A 24,880-nucleotide genomic window follows, 5' to 3' on the forward strand; every position below is an offset into this window, starting at 1 on the left:
ATTCACGCCACAAACGTTTGCTAAGTGCCAGTCTATACCCGGCGTGGTGCAGGCATTGGTCGGTCATAAAAACATGGATAAATCACAGCCCCTTCCCCATTGTAGCTCCAGGCCTGTTGACCAGATTCTTGGTTTCTCCTTTTGGGGAAATGGTTGACAAAAGTGACTTGTGTGCTTTGAATTTTAACAGGGCCTAATAAACACATAAAAAGTAGTTCCTCACTTTAGAGAAAAAAATTTACCATTTTCAGAAGATTTATATCAAAAATACCTAAAGTACTCCAAAACACAAAACAGACCATATTTACTAATGATAAAAATTTCTTTCATTCTTTCGTATGATCACATACATTTTTAAAAGTCTGTTCATCTCATGCAATTTGTAAATCTTGTGTGATTTATACTTTGGGGACCACCCTGTTCTATTAGTCCACTGAACAGTTGTTTGGATGTATTATTAATATTGCTCTGAAGAAGAGAATACGTTCTCTCCTATGGTAGTTGCATTCTGGAAGATGTGGTGTGATTTTATGAGTGTTGTTCTCCCCCCCTCCCTCCCCCCCATCCCCCCCCCCGCCGTGTTTCATTCTCTTCAACTATTAAATGCTGATGCCAAGGTGAAAATGATGTTGTTACCTGCAAAGTCTTTGAGTCAAAGATAGAAAACAGTTCTTTGTGTCTCTTAATATTATAACACAGGTTTGCTTCTGTTTTAAAATATTATTTGTGAGAGCTGATGTTCTTTGATTTATAAAAATATTGAAATTGATCAGAAAAAAGTGGTAATTTGGAAAAAGCCAATTGTTGAAGAATGACAAGCAGTGGGTATGATCTAGGTGGCAAGTCAGATTTAGAAAAGTCCAGAAAGAGAATCCATCTGAATGTTTATTTTGTAGTTTCTGTAGGATGACTAGGGATTTTAGCCGATCCAGTTTTCAGTGTCTTAATATTACAAACATCACAACTGCTTCGTGGTTAGTCTCCTATATGAAGCAGGTGGACCCATTCGGAGCTCTACAACTTTGTAACGATGTACAGAATATTAGAGAATTCCAGAAGAGAGTAACTTGGCTTGGATTTAAAAGTAGGAAAACAAGAGAAACCAGACTCGTTTTTGACAATGGGTGACTTCGTAACAGTTTGCAGGCTCTCAGATTTGTGAAGTGTTACTTTGTTCGTTGTTTTCCACTTTCATCAAAATTGAGACGGTAGGAAGTTGGCTGAAACAGGAGGGAGAATTCATGTTAATAATAATGCCTGATAAGCAGTGGTAGGGCTTGCTGAGGGACATTCTTGAATTTCCTTTCTTAAATGTCTCTTGCAACAAGATGGGTATCCTTCTGTCTGGTATTGGTTAACGCCACTTAGAAAAAGGGGGATGGAGTCCGTATCTTCTGGTGGTTCTATAGAGGGCTTTGATTCCATGTTGCTTTGCCTGGCAATCCGGCTAGAAAGGTTAACTTGGTCTGTGCACCAGAGAGATTGGTTACCATAGTGACATGTTCTTCCGGTGAAGCTGGAAACACAGTGACAGGGAAAGGGATAGGGGAAGAGTGTACAACATTTTGACTTTGTATCGACTGATTTTTAATTGCAGCAACAGAAAATGGACACGGCACAGCAGGGGGATTGAATACACTGATACCTAGAGTTGGCAGGCATTGTATTTCACTTGGACTAATGGAGATGCTGTTCCCCATCACCCAAAATACAGCAATCAATGTCAGCTGCAAGCACCCGCTTACCATGGCCGTTTCTGTCCATTTGACATTCTTGTTAGGTATTATTGAGATAGATGGCATGCCAGCCTTACAAATCTTGAGAGACTTAAGGTCACTATCTTCATTTTTAACCTCGGAGCATAATATTTGAGAGCTAGATCTTCCTTTTCTAAGCAACAATAGACACATTTTGGAAATAAGGGTATCTTCTGTTAGTAGAATTCACAAGCAACTCCGATAACATAGAACATAATTTCTAGACTTAATCCGTGCTCTTTCTAGATCGGCAGATTTTAGAAGGAAGTAAAAAAAAACACACACACACACCCAGAAATTGATATTCCTCTATTTAAATTTAGGGCAGGCATCTTAGGGAAAGATATTTATCTCACAGTATTCATTAGCAGCCTCAAAAGATATGGTAGGCCTTTGTCTTTTGGGGGAACATCTCAGATTAAAATGCTGGGAGATATGTGTTGGGCAAGGGGGAAGGGACACCAGAGAAAAAGACTGTGTAAAATCTGTCAATATTAGGGGAAAATTAGAGATCTATCTAAAAGATCATACAGCTCCACATAACTCAGTCATTTGTTAAATCAATGTTCATTACATTAGAAAGTTGCCGTCTGTGCATTTTAAAACACAACCAAACCGCATAATTAATAAGAAGACAAAAGTCAAATCTATATCTGATTCGAAGACAAAGTCCTTTAGATTCATGTTCTTTCTGAAATCCATTTCTTCGATGCCCTGTTGCCATGTGTGTACCAATAACAAATATGCATTTTTGGTCACGGTATATTTATTCGTTCGTCTTATTGAACTGTTAAGTTCCTGAAGGGCAGGAAAGATATAATTTGTAAAATACATTCACCAGATGCTTGGTACTTGGGAAATATCTCATACAAATTAGGTTCCCAGAAACGTATCCATCAAGAGCTTATTCTAATTGTAGGAACACTTGTGTGGGAATCCAAATAAAGGATTAGTCAGAAAATTGTGATGAAAAAAAAATGAGCCAGCATGGCTCTCAGGGTAGGTTAATATTGCAACAGATGCTGAATAATTTAACAGGGAAGGTTTTTTTGAGCAAAAAAGTTTTGCTACGGAATAAGGGAAACAGTACTTTTTTGGACAGCCGATGTCACTGAACAGACATTTATCACCCACAATCATTATTTTTCACATTAGATGAGATTTTAATGACTTCCTTCTTGGAGGTGGGATTGGGTAGAGGGTGCAGCAAGGATAGATCACCCTTGAATCCCCATACGACTGTGACCATAATCAAGTCCTCTTGTCTTGCTTTTCAACCATGTCAACGTCTCCCTAGTAAGTCACTGCAAGCACGGGGGACAGATCAATGACAGGATCAGTTTCTGAAATCCAAGAGACTTCCAGACCCTTAGGAGGAATAGCTACAGGTAGGATTTTGTTCCAGGGAACATTTACATTCTTTGATTTCTACTGGCATGTTATATTGATATGGCTTAAAATAAGTAGACCTTCACCTGAGACTCTGAGAACTTTTTTTATTATTTGAAAATAGGCCTTCTAGTAGAATTTGATCTATATGATCATAGACTGGTTGTCTCTGTATTGAGGCTTATTTGAACAAAACACTGCACATATTCACAAATTAATAATGTGCTCAGCAAATATTTACTGCACATGTATTATGTGATGGACACACATCCCTGGAATGAAGTGATGGATGATACCTGGGCCTTAAAATTCCCATAGGCTGTTAGCGTCACAGGGGATAAATGACAACGACAGAGCAGCAGCTACAGATGCGGAGAAGCACCGAGCAGGCAGTGATGGATGGTGTTGGCAGTGGGGCAGGGGGATGGGGGTAAGCCGGGAGGGGTGGGGTGGGGAAAGTTGCCTGGAGGAAATGAGATCGGAACACAATTTTCATGAACTTGGAGGTGGATGGTGAGGAAGGGCATTTCAGGCCAAGAGAGCCATCTGCATAGCCACGGAGCTGTGAAACAGCAGCTTGGCCTCGTGAGTGGTGATTGCTGGAGTGAGTGAGAGGGGCAGGGAGTGGAGCTGGAGAGCCAGGAAGGGCCAAGTCAAGGAGCCTGTATACTCACGTCCCTGGTAGCTGTAACGCCCAGTAGGGTAGCTGCTAACCACAGGTGGCTCCTTAAATTTAAACTAACCAATATAAAATGAAATTAAAAATTCATTTCCTTAGTCACGTTGGCCACATTCAAGGGCTCAAGAGCCGTGTGTGGCTCGTGGCTGTCATATTGGACAGTGCAGGTTAGAGAACATTCCTGTCATCCCAGAAGGCTCCATTGGACAGAGCTGCGTGGAACCCAGCGCCTCAAAAGAGCAAGCATGTACTTGGTTTCAGATGAGGAATTAAATTAATTAAACATGATAACTTGACCTCAAATTTAAGTATATTATTCTACACTTGAAGAAACTTTGCTACTTGAATGTTTTGGGCAGAAGGTTTGAGTTCATGGTCAATTATACCAAGTCTATGTTTTATTAACTTCCCATCTTTAAGATTCCATTAAAATTCCATCAGAATTCTCACATGCTTCTCTATTCTCTCCTTGCCCTCTCTCCACTCCATTCAGAGAAACTTGCCTTGTTGTCTGGATGGAAAGGGTTAATAATAATAATTGTCAAACATGATGCCAGGTACTCCTCTAAGAGTTTTCCGTATACTTGCTAATTTATTCTTCATAATAACGCTCGAGGTGGGCATTATTATTTTTTTCATCCCTGCGCTACAGTTGAGGAAACTGAGGCATATAAATGTCCATTAACTTGCCAAGTCTCATGATAAGGAAGCGAAGGTGCCAAGATTCGAATTCTGGCTCCAGGTTTGGTGACTCATGCACTGCCCTCTCTTGTCACCATAGGGTCTGCTGGGTGGGGGGTGTAGGGTGGAGAAGAGGCTGGGGTATTGATTCCTCAAACTGGAAAAGAAATGAGAAGCAATTGTAGAATGTCACCATGGGGAGACCTGCTTGAGAACTCCCGCTTAGGCCTGCAGGGGAAGGTCATGTTAAAGTAGTTCACACACTTTGCTTTGAAACCCACCGACAGAAGCCCTTCCACACTTTGGTACGTGATTTAAAAAAAAAATTATGTTTATTTATTTCTGAGAGAGAGACTGCGAGCAGGAGAGGGAGACACATAATCGGAAGGAGGCTCCAGGCTCCGAGATGTCAGCACAGAGACTGAGGTGGGGCTCGAACCCATGAGCTATGAGTTCATGACCTGAGTGGAAGTCAGACGTTTAACCGACTGAGCCACCCAGGTGCCGGATACATGATTTTCAAGTATTTATTTTGCTCACTGTGGTGGATGCTGAGGTTATGGCCACCCTCATTCATTCCGCAAATATTAACTGAGGACCTAGGGGCGGGGCATCATGGATAAGCTTACATTCCAGTGGGGAGAGACAGACAATAAATAAATACATGTGGAATAAAAACAAGGGGTGCCTGGCTGTCTCAGCAGAGTGTGCAACTCTTAACCTCAGGGTTGTGAGTTCAAGCCCCATGTTGGGTATAGAGCTTCCTACCAAAAACAAAAAAAAAAAGGCACTACCTTAAAAACATGCCAATTAGAATAACAATGATCCCTAATGAACTAATCAGTATATAATATAATGTGAAGTAGTGAAGAGTATGAAGGGTCTTTGCTTTTAGGAAGCATAAAGAAGAAGGGTACACCTGGGTGGCTCAGTTGGCTAAGCGTCTGACTCTTGGTTTTGGCTCAGGTCATGATATCACCGTTCGTGGGCTCAAGCCTTGCATCAGGCTCTGTGCTCACAGTGAGCCTGCTTGGGATTCTCTCTCTCTCTCTCTCTCTCTCTCTCTCTCTCTCTCTCTCTCAAAATAAATAAACAAACTTAAAAAGAAAAGGAAGCATAAAGGGGAAGCTGGGCAAGTAAGTGAAAAATTCACAGTTCCATTAGTTTTGGTTTTGAGATATAGGGAGGCTTTACCGGCTCACAAGGAAACACATATAAACACCCGCGGCCTTTATATATAGTGTGTGCCCCATGCATACACATTTTGTGTGTGGCCAAATGCGCAAGTAAGTGCGGTCACATCATCCTCCCTCTTCACTCTGAAATACAATGAACCAGTGAGAGGTAACATTTAGGAGCCCTGTGACTCAGTGGGCAGGTGCACGGATGGGAAGAGAGAGAGGGTCGGTGTGATGTGTTTTGCACACCTGCTGTGTACCAAGCGCTCCGCTAGGTGCTGGGGGGCAAAACGAAGAGGCATCACATGGTGCCTGACCTGAGGGAACTTACACTCTAGCTCACGGTTTCCCAAATTCATTGTCATGTGTGGCTGGATCAGGCTCTTCCTCAGAAGACCACATCTGTGTCAACCGGATCAGGAGTCAACTGGTCAGGAGACTCGGGTCGGGGGAGTGAGTTCTTTTTATTGAGTCAACAAAGCCAAGAGCCATGTTTCTTTTCCAGAAGGTCAGCTTATTTCTTCTTGTACTGTAGGGTTGGTAAGGATCAATTACAAGATCGATTCTGTATATTCCACTTGGGGTTGTCGGTTACAAATATTTTTTCCCTCTCTGCTATTACTAGGTGGTCCTAGGCCTTCAGGCAGAATTCTGAACCCACTGTGGGCTAGTCTGACCCTTCACGTGCAGGCACATAAACATCTAGGAATGAAGGAGAGTGAAGTCACAAATATGTATTCAGATGCAGATACTTTTATAACTATGTACTCCAAACAATACGCAGAAAGAGGAGGGAGCGGGTGACCTGGGGGATGAGTGGACAGAAAATTGATTTGAACATCTGGATTGGACATCTGCTGTTTCTGAGAAAATGCATACTTTTTTTCCCAAAGGACATTGTTTTGTCAAATGTAAAATAGTGAGTTTGGATTATATAAACTTCAAGACCTTTCACACTCTAACGTTTGATGAGAAAGTTAAGTTTAGGTGATAGAGTGTAGATAATAGATAGATGGTTGAGAAAAGGTGAACCCGGAGAGAAGGGAAAGGAGGGGAGAAAGGAGAGAGAAAGGGGCCACTTCTTTTTTTTTAAATGTATTTATTTTGAGAGAAACAGAGACAGTGCAAGTGGAGGAGGGACAGAGAGAGAGAGAGAGAGAGAGAGAGATAGAGAGAGAGTCCCAAGCAGACTCCACCCTGTCAGTACGGAGCCCCACAGGACAGGGAGTTGGTGGGGGGGGTGGCGTTTGAACTCATGAAAGAGTGAGATCATCACCTGAGCTGAAACCAGGAGTTGGTCGCTTAAGCAACTGAGCCACCCAGGTGTCCTAAAAGAGCCCACTTCTGAAGGGAGCATCCCAGGGTGCTAGAAGTGTGGAAGGAAGAGGTGAGAAACAAAGCAGCTAATTTCATACCCGCACACAATCATGTAACACAACTTCGCTGCTTCTCTTTGGAATGATTTGAAATGTCTTGTTGCAGATTGGAGTTAAACACTGAGACAGTTCATGGAGAAAAGTGGGGATGGCTGCCCAACAACGTGAATACACTTAAGGCCACCGAACTGCATACACTTAAAACTGGCTGAGATGATCAGTTTTGTGTTGCGTGTGTTTTACCGTAATTAAAATATATAAATTAATTAATGAAAAGAAATGGTAAAACTTAATAGAGAAAGGAACTGTATTACTGGTCAGTGTGTAGGATACTTTATAGCCAAAGATCTTCATTCTTTCAACACACTGATTGAGCACCTACATGTGCTAGGCACTGGAATGCTTAGGATGCAGATGTTAATAAAACAGACAAAATGCCTGCCCACATAGGTCTTACATTTAAACAGTTTTGAGAATCATATATATATATATATATATATATATATATATCGTGTATATACACATACGATATATATATATGTATATATATACATATATCAGTGTAAAATATATATATTCTAAACAGTTTTGAGAATCATATCTTTTTTGGCTTGCTTTTTAAAAACAATACTTTTAGGGCGTGGCTAGGTGGCTCAGTCGGTTAAGCATCCCACTTTGGCTCAGGTCATGATCTCGCAGTCTGTGAGTTCAAGCCCTGCATCGGGCTCTGTGCTGACAGCTCGGAGCCTGGGGCCCGCTTGGGATTCTGTGTCTCCCTCTCTCTCTCTCTCTGCCCCTCCCCTGCTTTTGTGCGCGCGCTCTCTCTCTCTCTCTCTCTCTCTCAAAGATAAATAAAACTCAAAAAAAAATAAAAACAATACTTTTAAAGAGCATCAAGATATAAAACGAATAAAAGTAACAAATACATCTCTTGGGTCATTTAAAAATTATTGTAAAATGAAGAGCTCTTCCTGCCTTTAGTCTTTTGAGCTCCAACTATGTCAGACACATAACTTGGTGGATCCTGAGAGAAATCCATGGTTCCTGTCCTCAAAGAACAAACAAAAGGAGGAAGTGTGCAAGGAGACTAATAAATATAAGCCCTAAGGTTGCTTCTAGGAGACATTTATTTACATGTCAGGGGCCTGAGTGGTACTTGAATTTTGGAGCAGGTAAGGGGGGCTTTGCAGACGAAGGAATGTTCTTACAGTCATTATTTGTGGACGGATCAGGTGAAGTCTTAGCCTTATTAGTAATTTAAAAATTACTAATTAATTTTGACAAGTCTTGACAAGGCTTGACAATTTTGACAAGACTTGTCTAGTCTGCCTTCCACCTACCCTTGTCCCTCAGACCCCCCAGCCCTTCTCCCAAGAGGCAGCCATTGCTACCAGATTTTATAAATCATACCAGAGGTGATTTATTCAGCAGTGTTTATTTTTTTATTTTTTATTAAAAAATTTTTTTTTGACGTTTATTTATTTTTGAGACAGAGAGAGAGAGAGAGAGAGCGAGCGCATGAACGGGGGAGGGGCAGAGAGAGAGGGAGACACAGAATCCGAAGCAGGCTCCAGGCTCTGAGCCATCAGCCCAGAGCCCGACGTGGGGCTCGAACTCACAGACCGCGAGATCGTGACCTGAGCTGAAGTCGGACGCTTAACCAACTGAGCCACCCAGGCGCCCTTATTCAGCAGTGTTTGATAACGGCACGTATAAATTTAAGTCAGGCAACGAACAGGTGATTCAAAGATGAAAAAAGTTTATTTTTTATAAATTTGTATACACAGAGATGGTGTTTTAAGGCCTGCTCCGGGAGTCACCAGGAATTGTCTACAGGTGATGTTTATGCTGAGTGGAAGCTGCTATTGTCGTTCAAGGAAGTTTGACAGATTTGCTGTTTTATGGGAGACTGCAGTATCTGAATTATTTCAATTGATTTTTTTTTTTTTGGCGTCGAAGTATTTTGCCAAGAAAAGGCAATTTGCTTTATATTAGGTCATCTTCATAAATTTATATCATTTCCTGCGTTTTAAAATGCCTTGCTGTTCTATATTCTGAACCTCACTCCGTTGGACACTTTATTTGCTCTAGAGCGTCTCCCTTTCAATTTTGGCCTGAATTTCTCTTAATCTTTATAACAGCGGTTCTATTTAGGCAAACACCACTCCTATTCCCCAAAGCCCTGGAGTGTTTCACAGAGCTGGATGGGATGGGGTTGTTTTTACCCTCAAGAAGCTCTGCGCTCGTATACTGCTGTGTGTCTGCCGACACCACACTGGAGTGCAGCTGGAATCTATCTCCGGAGGCTGAAGACACGTATACTTGTGCTCCTGCTATATTCACATGCATGGACACATGTCCTAGAATGTATGGCGCCACCGCTTGGAACAGCAACAGAAATAAGCCAGACAGAAAAACTTACGTGCCCATGAATAGGAGAACAGATGATGAGGTATGGTGTAGAGTCATACAATGGAAGCTATTGCCATATATTTAAATTTTTTTTTCAACGTTTTTTATTTATTTTTGGGACAGAGAGAGACAGAGCATGAACGGGGGAGGGGCAGAGAGAGAGGGAGACACAGAATCGGAAACAGGCTCCAGGCTCCGAGCCATCAGCCCAGAGCCTGACGCGGGGCTCGAACTCACGGACCGCGAGATCGTGACCTGGCTGAAGTCGGACGATTAACCGACTACGCCACCCAGGCGCCCCAGTTGCCATATATTTAAAATAAATATACTACATTTATATATTTCCAAGCGAGTAAACAAAATTTGAGTGAAAAAAGCAGGATACAGAATGAAATGTGGAGTATGTTGCCACTTATATGAAGTTAGACACAGATCAAATAACATTAGGTATTGTTTATGGAAGACATTATTTGTGTTGTATTTGCAAGTATGCATGGGACTGATAAACCCAGAATGAAAGATGATGTTTACCATTCTTTTTTTTAAATGTTTATTTATTTATTTTTGAGGGAGAGAGAGATGGAGAGACTGAGTGTGAGCAGGGGAGGGGCAGAGAGAGAGGGAGAGAGAGAGAATCCCAAGCAGGCTCCATGCTGTCAGCACAGAGCCCAACGGGGGGCTGGAACTCACAAACCTGAGATCATGACCTGAGCTGAAATCGAGTTGGATGTTTAACCGACTGAACCACCCAGGTGCCCCTGATAACCTTTATTTAAAAAATTTTTTTTAATGTTTATTTATTTTCAAGAGAGACAGAGACAGAATGCAAGTGGGTTAGGGGGAGAGAGAGAGGGAGACACAGAATCCAAAGCAGGCTCCAGGCTCTGAGCTGTCAGCACAGAGCCCGACGCGGGGCTCAAACTCACGAGCTGTGAGATCATGACCTGAGCCAAAGTCAGTTGCTCAACCGACTGAGCCACCCACGTGCCCCATCCCCTGATTACCTTTCTTAAGACAGAGAAACAAATGGAATTGGGAAGTTGCTTTAAAATCATGTCTGCTATTTTATTTCTTAAACTGAGGCAAATGGGGAATGCACACAAGCAGGCTATTTGGAAAGTTTCTATGATCCTGACAATAAAGTTAACATTTTATTTTATTTTAACTGTGTTGTTCAGTGTTTAGGAGGCAGGTTCTTTAAGGAAAATTAATGGAAAACTTTGTTTCTGAGGTGATCTGTGACTGACTTTTGTGACTAGTAGCAGCAGCATTTAGAGGAGAATCAGGTAACTCCTAACCAACAGTTTTCACTGAAAGTAGCTCATGGGAAGGGCTGAGAACAAATAAAATTATGTTTTACTCACTCTTGATGTGGTGTGAGAAGAGGAAGTTGAGGCTTTAAAATGATTTGTTTCTGGGACACCTGGGTGGCTCAGTCAGTTACGTGTCGGACTCTTGATTGTGGGATCGAGCCTTGCAATGGCTCTGTGCTGAGTGTGGATCCTGCTTAAGATTCTCTCTCCTTCTGCCCCTCCCCTCCCCCGCCTTGGGCTCGCTCTCTCTCTCTCTCTCTCTCTCTCTCAAGATAAAAGTTTTAAAAAAAGATTTGTTTCTGAGACAAAGAGTAATGTACAAGTCACTCCCCCCTTTGTAAGTTTCCTGCAGCTTGTGGAGGAAAACCAAGAGTTTTAAGGGTCAGAAAGGTAAACTGAAACTAATCCTCCAATTGACTTGATCAGACATAGAACTGTGAATAGAGAAGGCACCGAGACAGGGAGTGTGGGATGAGCCAGAGGCTGAGTGCCCACCCCTGGGAAGGCTCAAAGACCCCGAGATCGCGACCCAAGCCGACGTTGGTCGCTTAGCTGACTGAGCCACCCAGGCGCCCCCTCAGAAGTTTTCTTATCACTCTGGAAACCAAGTAGAGAATAGTCGGTAAAACTTTATGTTACTGATGAACACGGTTTAGCTTCTTCATCCCTAAAATTATGAGGGTGACCGTAGCCAAGGGTCCCTCTGTTATGACAATGATTCGTGTCCACTGTGTTCAGACAAACTACAGCTGGAGCAGAAAAGACCTATCACAACGATAGCGGGGGCTCCATATTCACCTGATAATGCTGGGCCCGAAACACCAAAGCTGGGCCCGAAGTCCCTAGGGAGTGTCCCTAGGGAATGTCCCTAGGGCCCGAAGTCCCTAGTGTCTTGTGAGGTTTCAGGGGTATTGAAGCAGAGTGACTGCCGTGTCTATGTTTTGGTAGCCACAGGGTTGACGAGATGCCCAGGAGCTGCCGTATCCGGGACGTGTATCCACAGGTGGCAGTGCCCATACTTCCTCAGGTGAATGACCTCTCTCTCTCTGGGAAAAGCTGGCCTCATCTTTTCCTGTCTCTCCTCGCTACGTGTGTTCGCACAAAGGAAACCGGAGGCAGTCTTGCTCAGCCCTAGTTTTTTTCAGGCGTGGCCCCTCTCCTGGCCTGGCCTGCCTCTCTTCCTCATGCGTCTTCAGGGCACTTTTGGGTCCCTGCCGCTAGGTTTCTTTTCCAGTCCCCGGCGGCTGGGACTGCTCCTTCTTTTTCAACACTTCATCTCTTCTGGCTTTGGAGGCAACATTCCCTCTTGGATCTGCTTCTACTCCTGTCCTCCTCCTCCTCCTCCTCCTTCTTCTTTTTTAAAAATTTTATTTATTTAGTTTTTTGTAATCTCTACACCTGACATGGGGCTTGAACGCACAACTTGGAGATCAAGAGTCGCAGGCTCTTCCGATTGAGCCAGCCAGGTGCCCCTCTACCTCTGTTCTTATTCCCTCTTCTTTGCTGGCTCTTCTTTCTCAGCCTGTGTGGGGTTCTCCAACATTCCATTCTCCTGGAGTATTCTCTTTCACGCCTCTGGCTCTTTGCGGCCCTTGTAGCTCATGACTTGTCGCACTGGGAATCTGTCACTCAGACCTAACATCCAAACAGCTCCTGTGGGATATCCTGTGGGATATCTCCGCTTGGATATCCCATGGGTCCCGAAGAACCTGTTTTCTCTTCCCGTGCCCCGAAGTCCTTTCTCTCCCCATTTTCCTCCATCTTGATATCCCACCTCTCTAGTTGCCTAAACCGGAAACTTAAGGATCATCCTTAGGGCTCTCTTCTCTCCTGCCCTGCTCATCCACGCGGTGAACGAGTCGCTTCTGCTGATATGTTCGTGCTTGTCCCCCCATTCTGTTCCAGCATTGCTGCTGTGGTTAGGTGCCCGCTCCCTGTGCTCTTGCAGTGCCCTCTGGCTTCCTGCTCTCTATCTCATCTGTCCTCACTGCTTTCTAATCAGAGTGATTTTTCCTACATGGAAATCTAATCATGTTATCACTTGCTCAACTCAGTGGCTCCCCACAGCGTATCAGTCAGGATAAGGTCCGTAATCTTCACCTTGGCCCATGGGCCCCCCAGGTCTGGCAACATACCTCCCCAACCCCCACCTGGGCATCTGGTCTTTTGGCGTGCCTTTCTGCCTCCAGCATGCTCTCGTCCAGCCCTGATGGACTCCCCTGCCCCCGAACAAGTTGAACTGTTTTCTGCCTTGGGAACTTTTGCTTATGAAGCTTTTTCCTTTGCCTGGAAGTCCCTGTCCCTGCTCACCCCACCCCCCAAGTCTGCCTGGTCAACACATGCTTACCTTTTAGCAATCAGCTTAAGGCCCTCTCCTGTCCTCTTCTTGCTTGGTGTTCTCACCCTGTCACACGCCAAACGCTTGCTTCCTGCCACCAGTGACATTTTATTTCCCCCTATGTTTCCGTCCTTTTTGAGACTGTTTTTGCACTATTTCGTATTCATCTTTTTATCCGCAGCATTTTGCATAATGCATGGGCCATAATAGGTATTTAATACCTACTTGTTGAATGAATGAAGGTTTATCTCAGTTAATGCAGTCGATCTGGAAATCTTATTTAACAAAGAGCCATAATTTCATTGGACTAGGGAGACTCACTATTAAAAGGAAGCCTGCTGTGAATTGTTCTGTAATGCATATGATAAACTTCAATTTATTTCCTTGGTGAAGGTTTGTATTTTCTTAAAGCACCCATATTTCTGACTCACAAGAGGAGACTTTCAAGTGGCGACAATTCAGTTTTTTTTGGATTTGACCTCTTCATTGTGCCCACTTTTTCTCCTCTTTAGGCCTTTTCGAGGCTGGCCCTCCTACCCTAAAGAGAATAGGCAAAGTAGGGGGTTAAGTTAAGTACCTCCATTTCTTGTTCCTATCATGCAAGGAAGGATTTCCAAATTCACCTCTGGGTCTGGCAGGTGTGGCCATTGCCTCAGGATCTTTTTCCAGGTTTCACAATATTTATCACCAGGAGTGTCTTCAGGCTACCTCGGGGAAGCCTCCCTCTCAACCACCTATTTAGGGCAGTGTCCTCACCTCTCCTTTAATATTGATTTCGGTCAGATGACGACCTGGAAACAGAGGCTGTGCCTTCTGTGACCATCTCTGCTCTGGTTCATACCTCAGTTCACTGTTTATGACTTTGAGCAGGAGTGGGTCAGTGATGCTAGGAAGACATGGTAAGTATTGCATCTTCAGTATCTGGCATGCCCGATGCCATTGTTGTTGGTGAGCAATGCTGCTCACAGAAAACATCATCCCCATAGGGGGATTTGGGGACGGGGAGACACGGTGGGAGATTTGGGGACAGGAAGACATGGGGGCCAACCGACACATCTTTGCTTGCGAAGACCCCCGAAGTGCTCAGTCAACAGTGGGTGAGAGAGATGTTTACTTCTCAGCGTCTCATAGGGAAGGCGATACTCCCAAAATGACAGTGACCGTTGTTCTGGCTGAGTCATTTTACGGTGAAGGTTTTAAGGACTTTTCTGGCCTGTAGTCTGCTAAGGGCAGAGCCCATTGCTAGGTCGTTCAGATAAGTAGAATAATTCTTTTGCTCTCAGCAGCTAAATATAGATCCAGCCCCTTTGCTTGGTGCTCTAAACTAGGTTAAATAAATGATTCATGTCAAAGCAACATTTTATATGACACTCTAACTCCTGGATTTATAGGAGTTAAATCTGTACAGGGTTTCAGTTGGAAAAGTGATTTCCAGCACCTTCTGCCCAATCCGGAGAAAGTGCTCAGGTTAAGAAAAAAATGTAGATTGTATTTTCAGTAGTAACCATGGAGTAGGAATTCCAACGAAACTTGTGTTTTGAAGAGCTGGCTTAATTGTAAAAAATGATTTAAAGAAGTATGGGTGAGCTGCATGGTGATGCGAGTCTCATAAAATGGTGGGTAACCCTTACCCTAGAAAACTGTCTTTTGCCTTGTATGTTTATTTTAAAACGTATAGGAACCTAGAGGTTTATTTCAAACTGGGACGGTGGCATTTCATCTCTTTGGGTCCGCAGAGTTGTTAACATTTCAAAGAAGGACTTTTATGTTCCTATGCCAGCAGCATGCCTGTGTCAGCTTTTATTACACATATCCGTAGTGGTGTGGTGGCTGGCTGGGCGCTTGTAGATCAATAAGCTGTAAAAAGGGAGATGCATCAGAGGCCATAATGGCTTCTTCACAGAAGATAGATTGTCTCCAGGTAGTGAAGTGCATTTAGGAACTACAACAATGATATCCCTGTATTGAGATCCTGATTATTTAGAAGAAAAAAATGGTCACTCTCAAGGTGATGAGTCCTCTCATAAAGACTTTTTAGCATGCTGACCATACATTCCAGGAGGTTTTGTGTCCACTGTTATAGCCGAAGTGAAAATAAACTCACTTGTTTTAATGGAAGAATTCCCACATGGAGAGATACAGAATCAATTCCGTTGGCCTCCAACACTACTTGATTGTGGTTGCTCTTGGTTGTCTTATTAATTAAAAAAAAAAATCTTCTTGTAACCTCAACACGGGTTTTTAAGAGACGGCTGGGCTTGGGTACAGCATCAGTGAGGGGTTGGGAAAGGTAGAGGCCCTACACACAACATGATCGGGTGGGCTTGGAGTGTGTAGAAATGTACACAAGGCGGCACAAAGCTCCTTACCTAAGGTTCTTGACCTGTGGATACACAGAGCTGAGTGTACTTATTTACGGGTGCCTTCCTAGGGACGGGGGATCGGAGAGGATGGTGACGTTTTCCAGTGCGCTAACAATTTCCACTCTGTGCTTCTCCTTCATGATGCAGGAGTAAGTTACACAGATTATATATTCATTTATTCAACAAATATTTGGTGATACTTACATGTCAGGATTTGTATTGGTGGCTTACGGAACAGTAATTCACCAAATGTGCAGACTCCCTGCCTACATGGGGTTTATATCCCGATGAGCCAATTAAAAAGTAAATAAGTAAATATGTGGTATATTAGACAGTGATTAGTGCTAAGGAGAAAAAACAAGGCATGGAAAGGGACAGGAAACGTGAGGCGGCAGGGTTGAAATTGTAGATAGCATGGCCAGGGAGGCCCCTGGTGAGAAGCTGGCTTTTGAGTAAAGAGCTGGTGTACACGAGAGAACTAGCTCTGGGGATGTTCGAAGTAGGAAGATTTCAGAAAGAGGGAATAGTAAGGCCAGTGGTCCCGATGTTGGAGACACAGTGAGGATGGCAGAATGGCTGAGGGTGGGAGCAAAGAAGGGGCTTATAGTAGGATATGATGTTAGAGAAGTGAAGAGCTACCTCACATAGGGTTTGAAGGTCATAGGAAGGAGTGGGATGGGCAGCCATCGAAAGGTTCTGAGAAGAGGGGTGGCATGATTCGATTTATGGTTTAAAAGATCACTTGGGTTGTTGAGCTAATAATAGATTACAGTGGGGCATGTATACATAAACAGGGGGAGCAGCCAACAGAGGTGGTGGCTGGAACCAGAGCAATAGGGGGAAGAGATTGAATGTATTTTGAATGGCAAAGTGCCAGGACGGGCCGATGGATTAGATGCAGGGTGGGGGAGAAAAGGAGAAGTCAAAGATGGCCCCGAGGATTTTCACCCGAGGAGCTGGTGGACTGTGTTGCCATTTAAATCTAATGGATAGGACTGTAGGAGGATCCTGATTTGGGAATCCACCATTTTGGATAGGAGAACCTGTGCGACGCCTTTCAAGTGCTCAGGTGGACATGTCAACAGTTAGCTGGATATCTTGGCCTGGGCTCGGGGAAGAAGTCTCCCTTGGGATGTAAATTTGGGAGTTCATCAGCTCCTAGCATTTAAAGTCATGAGACTGAATGAGATCGCCTGGAGAGCGACTGCAAGTAGAGAAGAAACAGGTCCAAGGATTAAGTTGTGGGGCACACTGACTTTACAGAGCTCAGGGAGATGAGGAAGCTTAGCAAAACCGACCGAGAAGAAATAGCTAGGGTAGTGAGACAAAAACTAGGAAAGCGTGGTGTCCCGGACCCAAGGAAAGCCACTGTGCTGAGGGGGTGGAAGTGATCAGTTGTGTGCCAAGCTGCCAGTGGGTCAAGTAAGATGAGGCTGAGACTTGAACTCCACAATGTGGAGGTCATGGATTTCAGTGGGGGGCTCAGGAGTGAATGGAAGGAGGGAGGGAATTGGAAACAATGAGTTTTGACAGCTCTCTAAAGGATTTTTGGGGTAAAAGCAAGGAGAAAAAATATGGTAGGTGGACTGAGAAAGTTAGATTAAGAGAGACTTAAAACTTTTTTTTTTTTTTTTTTTTTGAGAAGTAATAGCATAATTGTAGGCTGTTGGGAATGATCCAGTAGACAGGGACAAAACTGATGGTGCAGAAAAAAATGATTGCTGGAGCACTTGCTGAAGAAGGTTGAGGCAGAAAAGAAGGTGGAGAGGAAAGGGTAGAAGGAAAATTTGTGGCCCTGGAAGAAACACATATTTTGGGTGAGGCAGGATGTAAAAATTCAAGACAATTTTTTTTTCTTTTTTTTTTTTTTTTTTGGAGGGGGCATTATTTAATTTTTTTTTTTTAAATTTTTTTTTGTTTTTCAACGTTTTTTATTTATTTTGGGGACAGAGAGAGACAGAGCATGAATGGGGGAGGGGCAGAGAGAGAGGGAGACACAGAATCGGAAACAGGCTCCAGGCTCCGAGCCATCAGCCCAGAGCCTGACGCGGGGCTCGAACTCACGGACCGCGAGATCGTGACCTGGCTGAAGTCGGACGCTTAACCAACTGCGCCACCCAGGCGCCCCTTAATTTCTTTATCTAAGGAAAAAGTAACATAAGGTTTTTATATTTTTTATTTTTTTATTTATTAAAATTTTTTTAATGTTTATTTATTTTGAGAGAGAGAGAGAGAGAGTGAGTCAGCAAGCAGGGGATGGGCAGAGAGAGAGGGAGACAGAATCTGAAGCAGGCTCCAGGCTCTGAGCTGTCAGCACAGAGCCCTATACGGGGCTCGAACCCATGAACTGTGAAATTATGACCTGAGCTGAGGTCGGACGCTTAACTGACTGAGCCACCCGGGTGCCCCCAAGGTTTTTTTAACGGCCAACTTCCTGGGGCACCTCAGTGGCTCAGTTGGTTGAGTGTCCAACTTCAGCGCAGGTCATGATCTCATGGTTTGTGAGTTCAAGCCCCACATTGGGCTCTCTGCTGTCAGCCTGTCAGTGCATAGCCTGCTTTAGATTCTCTGTCCCACCCCCCACCCCCGCTCTCTGCCCCTCCCCCACTTGCACTCTCCCCCAAATCAATAAATATTTAGGGGAAAAAAAAGGCCAACTTCCTAAGTCCATCACCCAAATCTGGAAACCAGGCAAGAAAAGATTTTTGTTATATATATATATTTTTTTTCTTCTTTTTAAAAAGTTTTAATTTAAATTCCAGTTAGTTAACATATAGTGTAATATTAGTTTCATGCACAAGACCATTTTTCTTTTTAAAAAGAAAATAGTGTGAATGGGGAGGGTCAGAGACACAGGGAGACAGAAAATCCGAAGCAGGTTCCAGGCTCTGAGCTGTCAACACAGAGCCCGACTCAGGGCTCGAACTCATGAACCATGAGATCATGACCTGAGCTGAAGTCAGATGCTTAACTGACTGAGCCACCCAGATGCCCCAAGACTATTTTTCTTGATGCAAGTTATATGTCATCTTGCTCCCACTACAAGCCTGTGGAATAATTTGAGCTAAGACCTTTAAGCTTCTTGAGAGAGTGTTTCTATAGCATGTCAGCCTCTTACTGTCATTGAGCATTTAATGGGAGCTTCTCAGAAGAAAGTAGGATTGGAGAGTGAAGTCCATTCTGATTATGCATGTTGTCTTTGCTTTCTGCTTTATAAAAAGGACTTGGTCAGAGTAGCCTAACTGTTCCAGGTACTAGGTGGCTGGTGATTGGTTAGACTTTCAGAGACATCTTGCTCTCGGGCGTTAGTTGGAATGTGATGTGTTGTGTCTTGAAGTACGGTGCTCTGTAAAGTTTTAAAAGATTTCATTTGTTTTAAAAAGTTTATTCATTTTTGAGAGAGTGAGAGATAGAGCGCAAGCGGGGGAGGGGCAGAGAGAGAGGGAGACACAGAATCCAAAGCAGGCTCCAGGCTCTGAGCTGTCAGCACAGAGCCGGATGCCGGGCTTGAACCTACGAACCTTGAGATCATGACCTGAGCTGAAGTTGGAAGGTTAACTGACGGAGCCACCCAGGTGCCCCAAAGATTTCATTTTTTAAAGAGAGGACAGCTCATCCTTAAGCTTCTCTTACTAGGTGCTGTAGGACCCTCTAGCCAATAGTTTCTGCAATTTTCCGTTAAATAGCGTTACTTTTATGAGAATCTTAGGGTGCTTTGGCTCTGATGACATTCAGGGCATTTGTGAGATAAAGATGCTTTATTTTCAGGCTGGACAGTCACATTCTTGCCTTGTCATCCTAAAAATGCTGCACTGTGTCTACATTTCAGAGCCACTGATTAAATGACTGAAGACCTATGATGGTGCAGAATTAGTCTTCTTTGTCCATGGAAAACAAAGTCCACAAATTTCCGGTAATCTCTTGGCAACAAATATTTTCTATGATTGATGTAGGAATTAAAGTCACAAAATCTTCCATTCTTGGGGAACAAAAGTCTGGATATGGTGCAAAAATTATGAGTCACATTGATAGGCAATCACTTGTCTGCATGTTTTTTGAGAAGGTGTGGATGTCATTCGCATTTGATTTCTTCCTTGGAGATGATAAGGATTCAAAATTCCAAGAAAAACCGTAAGTTCTAGACAAAGAGTAACAGGTGCAAGCTAGTGGAGCAGGTGGTGTATAATTTCACCTTTGCCTCCTACTCAGAAATAGGGGGAAGCTAGGTCCTAATTTGGAAACCATGTGAGAAATGGCATTCATTGCTACCTATAATTGCACGTAACTTTTGGCTTTTTTTTTACCCTTCTGGTTTGTGGCTGGGAGTATGTTTGATTCCATCTGTAAGCGTGTAGGTTCTGAACTTCCATGAAGTGTCTTTCGGGGTGCATGTCACGACCAATTTTACTTTTTCAAGTGCTTGGAAAATTTTTAGCTTGCGTTTTTTTCCCTGTTGGGTTATTGGCACTTCCCCCTGTCCCCCCCACCCCCACCCCAACTATTGCAGTAATGGGTTTATTCAGTAGGCTGCTCTCCTGCCTAATCTTCTGTCACCTACTTGCTCTTTTTTTAAAAAAAAATTTTTTTTTTAATGTTTATTTATTTTTGAGACAGAGAGAGACAGAGCATGAACGGGGAGGGTCAGAGAGAGGGAGACACAGAATCCGAAACAGGCTCCAGGCTCTGAGCTGTCAGCACAGAGCCCGACGCGGGGCTCGAACTCACGGACCGCGAGATCATGACCTGAGCCGAAGTCGGACACTTAACCGACTGAGCCACCCAGGCGCCCCTCTTTTTCTTTTAGTAGCTGCTTATTCTCTCAGTCACATCTTTTCATCAGTACCTTTTTTCACCAATTAAACCCTGAGCCACCTCGCCAGTATGTGGGGCATACAGGGTAGGTATGATCATTTCCATTTTACACAAGGTGCCAGAGACTTAAAAATGTTTATCGTCTGTTGCTTGACTAGTAAATAGTGGAACCAAATGGAGACTATTGCCCTTTTCCTTGTTCTTTCAAAAGAAAGTGCTAATCTTCTTTTTTTACTTTACTTTTAATTTTATTATTATTTTTAAAAATTTATATCCAAATTAGCATATAGTGCAACAATGATTTCAGGAGTAGATACCTTAGTGCCCCTTAGCCATTTAGCCCATTCCCCCTCCCACACCCCCCTCCAGTAACCCTCTGATGTTCTCCATGTTTATGAGTCTCTTCTGTTTTGTCCTCCTCCCTGTTTTTATATTATTTTTGTTTCCCTTCCCTTATGTTCATCTGTTTTGTCTCTTAAAGTCCTCATATGAGTGAAGTCATATGATTTTTGTCTTTCTCTGACTAATTTCACTTAGCATAATCCCCTCCAGTTCCATCCACTTAGTTGCAAATGGCAAGATTTCATTCTTTTTGATTGCTGAGTAATACTCCATTGTATATATATACACCACATCTTTATCCATCCGTCGATGGACATTTGGGCTCTTTCCATACTTTGGCTATTGTTGATAGTGCTGCTATAAACATGGGGGGTGCATGTGTCCCTTCAAAACAGCACACTTGTATCCCGTGGCTAAATGCCTAGTAGTGCAATTGCTGGGTCGTAGGGTGGTTCTATTTTTAGTTTTTCGAGAAACCTCCATACTGTTTTCCAGAGTGGCTGCACCAGCTTGCATTCCCATCCATGTTCTTTCAACCACCACACTACTGGATGCTGCCTCACAGTGCTTCGTTGAATTAGAGATGTGCTTGTGTATTTTCCTGGTTTTCTCTCCTCCTTCTCCTTTTTCATTGCATCCATAGGAGTGACCAGATGGGTGAAGGGAGGTGCAAATACTGATGGTAGCTCCAGGCAACCAAGCCACATCTCTCTACTGGCATTGGCAGCCTCTGACATAGTATCTAGAGGGAAGAAACTACATTCCATACAACGTGATTAACCTCTTGGCCAGATTCTTGTTTTGACAGCTTATAATTGGCTTTCACCCAGACTTGTGGGGGAAATGGTTTGATAGAGTAGTATTCCACTTTAAATATTTTGTTATACCATGCTTTAAATTTCACTTTAGGTCACATGTTTGCCCATGGGTGCAGAACCAAAGTATTTCCCCCAGTATTCTCTGCAGTTAGGTGTGGACATATGACTGAGTTATGACAGTGATATGTAGATATAAGTAATATATTCCATTTCCATGTCTGTCCCATAAAATCCTCCTGTGCGATCCCATGCTTTCTGTCTTCTTCTTTCTTCTGTTTGGATGCTGACAATCCGGGTGACATTGGAAGCCAGGATTCAAAGATTGCAAAACTTCGGGGATTCTGAGCCCCATTGAATGGGAATGGTTGTCTCCTCTGTCTTGCTGGCTGATTGGACTTTAGTGAGCAAGAAATAAACTTTTTAGCTGAGCCACTGAGATTTTAAAGTTTATCTGGTAATGTAGCTGGTATTTTTCATTATTTTCTCATGTATATAATAATTTAATGCATCTCTTTTGAACTCTAATATGAAGGCTTATATTACAACCACCATTAGGACAACAACAGAAACTGTGTGCACCTAGATTAGCACAGTAAATGATAGATCCTTCTACTAACACCAGCATTGTAGTAGAGTTTCATTCATTTATATATTTATCTATATACAATGATAACAAGATTTGAAATAAAAGATTAATTCAGTACTTTTGCCTCCAAATTTTTAGGTATTGCCAAAGGTTGCTTAACTTAATCCTGTTTATGATTTCAAGGTTGAAGAGAACCAACTTGGCCTCCAGTCTTTTGGCCAATAGAGCTCCAATGGAGTCTGTCCATGGTCCTGAAAATTTTTGCATCTTCATGGTGTCAAATTTGCAACCTTCTTCAAATCTCATTATCCTTAGTGTGTACAGTACTTCCTCTTACAAAACTTATCCACTAGACAGTTAGTTTTCTCCTAAAACAACAAGGCTTTCCTTTTATCTCAGCTTGCCAAAATTCTCTTTTCATAATTTTCTATTCTGATTTATGATGTTACCAAAAGAGCTCCCTGCTGCAAGTTCCCTTCTCCAAAATATGAATCCTTATGACTTTTTCCCAGTCAAGAGGCATCTCTCCAATTTATTACCTCTTTACTCACTCACTTGAACTTCTGACACTTGAGACTTTTGATACTGAAAAATTTCCTCAGTGCCAATGGAAGAAAGAATGTCCCTCTAACCCTAATCACTTATACCAGATTAAATACAGAACTGCACCTTTAAAGGGCTTAAAGTTTGAAATTCAAGGCTTATCAGGTTTATCATGACACAGTTAAAAAAATTTTTTTTAACATTTATTCATTTTTGAGAGACAGAGTGTGAGTGGGGGAGGGGCAGAGAGAGAGGGAGACGGAATCTAAAGCAGGCTTCAGGCTCTGAGCTGTCAGCACAGAGCCTGATACGGGCTTGGGCCCATAAACTGTGAGATCATGACCTGAGCTGAAGTTGGATGCTTAACCGACTGAGCCTCCTGTATCATAACACATTTTTTTTTTTTTTAATGCTTACTTATTTTTGAGAGACAGAGACAGAGTGTGAGCGGGGGAGGGGCAGAGAGAGAGAGAGGGAAACACAGAATCCGAAGAACACTCCAGGCTCTGAGCTGTCAGCACAGAGCCTGCTGCAGAGCACGAACCCTCGAACCGTGAGATCATGACCTAAGCCGAAGTTGGTCGCTTAACCGACTGAGCCACCCAGGCACCCCCATAACACAGTTTTAAAAATACTTTCGTTATCAGCCCAACTTTAAAAAATTTGTGTGCAATGTGGTTTGTCTAGGCTTCTGTTTCAAATATCTTCATTAGAGTGTAGTTAACAGTGTAGAGTTTTACTGCCTCCAAATTCCAGCTTCACTATTTATTGTGTGACTCTGAGCAAGATACTTAACTTTTCTAGACCTTAGTTTCCTTATCTGTAAAATGGAGATTTTATTTTTAACCAACTCACAGAGTTATTGTAAGGGTTGAGTGAGTTCATACAAGTAAAGACCTGAGAATAGTTCTTGGCACATAGAAGTGTTAGCTGTTATTATATTTAAAACTTGCAAGAAAATAGAATGGATTAGACAGGATCATTTATATGTAGGTCTCTATATTAGATAATTTCCAAAATGATCGCTGTTGCCAGAAATGCCTTATGGCGTAGAATTTCTAAAATATTTCATATCTGAAAGTCTCCAGTTTGTGATTTCTTTTGGGCTTTGTCTTCACCTTTTAAGTGCAATTTGTTCTTTTAATAATCTCTCTTTGATTACCATTAATAGCCAAATTATGGAAAGAGTCCAAATGTCCATTGACTGATGAGCGGATAAAGAAGATGTGGTATATTTATATGCAATGGAATATTACTCAGCCATTGAAAAAGAATGCAGTGTTGGGGTGCTGGGTGCCTCAGTCAGTTAAGTGTTCGATTCTTTTATTTGTTTTTTTAAGCTTTTTAATCAAAAATTTCTTTTTAATGTTTTATTTATTTTTGAGAGAGAGAGAGAGAGAGAGAGAGAGAGAGACAGAGCCAAGCAGAGGAGGGGCAGAGAAAGAGGGAGACACAGAATCCAAAGCAGGCTCCAGGCTCTGAGCTGTTAGCACAGAGCCCAATGTGGGGCTTGAACTCAACAACCGTGTGAGATCATGACCTGAGCCAACATCAGACGGTTAACTGACTGAGTCACCCAGGTGCTCCTCTGTTTTTCTCTTTAAGTTTATCTAATTTTGAGAGAGACAAAGACAGTGTGAGTGGGGGAGGGGCAGAGAGTGAGGGAGAGAGAATCAGAAGCAGGCTCTGCACTGTCAGCACAGAGCCCGATGTGGGGCTTGAAGTCATGTGCTGAAACCAAGAGTTGGACGCTTAACTGACTGAGCCGCTCATGCACCCTAAGTGTCTGACTCTTGATTTTGGCTCAGGTCATGATATCATGGTTTGTAAGTTCAAGCCCTGCATTGGGCTCTCTGCTGTCAATGCAGAACCCACTTTGGATCCTCTGTCCCCCTTTCTCTCTGCCCCTCCCCTCCCCTGCTCATGCTCTCTCCCCAAAACAAATAAATATTAAAAGAAAAAAGAATGAAATCTTGCAATTTACAATGACATGGATGGAGTTGGTGTGTATTATGCTAAGTGAAATAAGTCGGCCAGAGAAAGACAAATACAGTATGATTTTTCACTCATGTGTGGACAAAACAGATGAACATATGGGAAGGGGAAGAAATAGAGAGGGAAACAAATCGTAAGAGACTCTAATGATAGAGAACAAACTGAGGGTTGATGGAGGGAAGTGGGTGGGGTATGGGTATTAAGGAGGGCACTCGTGATAAGTGCTGGGTATTGTATATAGGTGATGAGTCACTGAGTTCTATTCCTGAAATCAATATCTCACTGTATGTTAATTAAC

General features: G+C 43.0%; 1 protein-coding gene across 1 annotated transcript in view; it reads left to right on the forward strand.

Moving 5' to 3' along the window:
* TMEM178B (transmembrane protein 178B) overlaps window positions 1-24,880 on the forward strand; it is a 122,064-nt gene that overhangs the window by 1,042 nt on the left and 96,142 nt on the right. The gene's annotated exons all lie outside the window — the stretch shown is intronic.

Source organism: Panthera uncia, chromosome A2 (assembly GCF_023721935.1).
Source record: "Panthera uncia isolate 11264 chromosome A2, Puncia_PCG_1.0, whole genome shotgun sequence".
Lineage (NCBI taxonomy): Eukaryota > Metazoa > Chordata > Mammalia > Carnivora > Felidae > Panthera > Panthera uncia.